The sequence below is a fragment of the Rhynchophorus ferrugineus genome, unplaced genomic scaffold, assembly GCF_030347505.1.
Source record: "Rhynchophorus ferrugineus isolate W39M unplaced genomic scaffold, kcgeb_rfMv2 rfM674, whole genome shotgun sequence".
NCBI lineage: Eukaryota > Metazoa > Arthropoda > Insecta > Coleoptera > Curculionidae > Rhynchophorus > Rhynchophorus ferrugineus.
The window spans coordinates 1,936-5,000 of record NW_027473251.1 but is presented as its reverse complement, the minus strand read 5'-3'; positions in this window follow the sequence as shown (position 1 = coordinate 5,000).

The following is a 3,065-nucleotide window of genomic DNA, read 5'->3' as shown; positions in this document are numbered from 1 at the left end:
TTTTCCGTACATAAATATATCGCATTGATATACATCGACGATGCATTTATGTATGCCTGTATAAATAACAAAGGCGAATAGAGAGGATGTCAATCTTTTCTATTCGCCTTTTTATTTGTCTAAATTCGTTCTTGGGAACATTTTCCGTACATAAGTATATTGCATATAATATGCGTATGTATATAAAGACAAATACAAGGGATGTAAATCTCTTTTATTTTGCTAAATTCGTTTTACAGAACGTTGTGTAAACTTAAGGATATCATTCATCTTAACCGATAAGCACCTAGCCTATACTCTTTTTGTATTCTATTATCATGTTTGGAAACATTTTCTTACGATTTCCAGAATTAAATTCACTATTTTAATTCGGAACATTGTCTTAAATGTACGTTCAGTTCGAAGACGAACCACAAGATACGTTTATAAGTTATACCTTATGAGACTATTAAATATACAGTTTTCAGACCTAATGCGATGAACTATCAAAAAACAATTAAAAAACATCGCCCCGTGCGGAAATTGAATTGGAGACTAATTCCATTCATCTGAATTCGATCATTACCCGCATTGTACTTCTAGAGCCCGTTCGGTCCGATGGCGAATAAAATCCGCGTTTCAGTATATCATATGCGGTTAAACGGTGAGGCCAGTTACAACTGCATTAAAACCTCCGATGTATACCTGAATATAGCGGGAGGACGCCCGCATAATTTGACGAACCTTCAAGTGCACCTACTTATGAGGGACCATATAATACCAATTCGACATGACGAGAATTCAGAGCCAAATCGATATCACATGGCAACTATATTTGGTTCTAATGAAATGAAGGATCAACGAACATGAAGACATGCTCATCAATCACAGATACATGGAATTCTGTATCGTCGCAACCGATAATACGTACAACCTTCGATTGGAATGAATTAATCAAAAAAATTGGACGAAAATAGTTTAGACATTCAGAAAACTGACAATTAGGTAAAACTGTAAAACCTGCTTTAAATAGAAACCACATTAATCAAAAAAGGTCATGCATTGTAATACGATTAGTTACGAAAGTAGCCTAACCTTTGGACCATTTTGAATTTTAACTTATCGAGATATCGTTCGCGGGTAAACGGCGGGACTAACTACCACCGCCTTGACAACCGCAGCCTATGCCCGAACAAATCAGGAAGGCGCGTGCATGGATTAACGAGATTCCCACTGTCCTTATCTAAAATTTTACGCAATACTGCCGCGACGGAACCGAACAGGCGCTCGGAGACCCGTACGTGAACCGTCCCCGATACTTACGCAGGAAAGACCAGCTCGGAGCTTTAACAAGCACCAGAGCCATAGACAGATAGTCTACATTTCAAAATGTCCATATACTTACGCAGGAAAGACCAGCTCAGCAGATCGCGTTCGGATCCGTTCAGAGAAGGATCGAGATGCCGAGCGCGGGTAAACGGCGGGACTAACTACCACCGCCTTGACAACCGCAGCCTATGCCCGAACATATCAGGAAGGCGCGTGCATGGATTAACGAGATTCCCACTGTCCTTATCTAAAATTTTACGCAATACTGCCGCGACGGAACCGAACAGGCGCTCGGAGACCCGTACGTGAACCGTTCCCGATACTTACGCAGGAAAGACCAGCTCGGAGCTTTAACAAGCACCAGAGCCATAGACAGATAGTCTACATTTCAAAATGTCCATATACTTACGCAGGAAAGACCAGCTCAGCAGATCGCGTTCGGATCCGTTCAGAGAAGGATCGAGATGCCGAGCGCGGGTAAACGGCGGGACTAACTACCACCAACTTGACAACCGCAGCCTATGCCCGAACATATCAGGAAGGCGCGCGTGCATGGATTAACGAGATTCCCACTGTCCTTATCTAAAATTTTACGCAATACGGCCGCGACGGAACCGAACAGGCGCTCGGAGACCCGTACGTGAACCGTCCCCGATACTTACGCAGGAAAGACCAGCTCGGAGCTTTAACAAGCACCAGAGCCATAGACAGATAGTCTACATTTCAAAATGTCCATATACTTACGCAGGAAAGACCAGCTCAGACCTTTAACAAGCACCAGAGCCATAGACTCATGGTCTACATTTCAAAATGTCCCTAACTAAGATCGCGTTCGGATCCGTTCAGAGAAGGATCGAGATGCCGAGCGCGGGTAAACGGCGGGACTAACTACCACCACCTTGACAACCGCAGCCTATGCCCGAACATATCAGGAAGGCGCGTGCATGGATTAACGAGATTCCCACTGTCCTTATCTAAAATTTTACGCAATACGGCCGCGACGGAACCGAACAGGCGCTCGGAGACCCGTACGTGAACCGTCCCCGATACTTACGCAGGAAAGACCAGCTCGGAGCTTTAACAAGCACCAGAGCCATAGACAGATAGTCTACATTTCAAAATGTCCATATACTTACGCAGGAAAGACCAGCTCAGCAGATCGCGTTCGGATCCGTTCAGAGAAGGATCGAGATGCCGAGCGCGGGTAAACGGCGGGACTAACTACCACCACCTTGACAACCGCAGCCTATGCCCGAACATATCAGGAAGGCGCGTGCATGGATTAACGAGATTCCCACTGTCCTTATCTAAAATTTTACGCAATACGGCCGCGACGGAACCGAACAGGCGCTCGGAGACCCGTACGTGAACCGTCCCCGATACTTACGCAGGAAAGACCAGCTCGGAGCTTTAACAAGCACCAGAGCCATAGACAGATAGTCTACATTTCAAAATGTCCATATACTTACGCAGGAAAGACCAGCTCAGCAGATCGCGTTCGGATCCGTTCAGAGAAGGATCGAGATGCCGAGCGCGGGTAAACGGCGGGACTAACTACCACCACCTTGACAACCGCAGCCTATGCCCGAACATATCAGGAAGGCGCGTGCATGGATTAACGAGATTCCCACTGTCCTTATCTAAAATTTTACGCAATACGGCCGCGACGGAACCGAACAGGCGCTCGGAGACCCGTACGTGAACCGTCCCCGATACTTACGCAGGAAAGACCAGCTCGGAGCTTTAACAAGCACCAG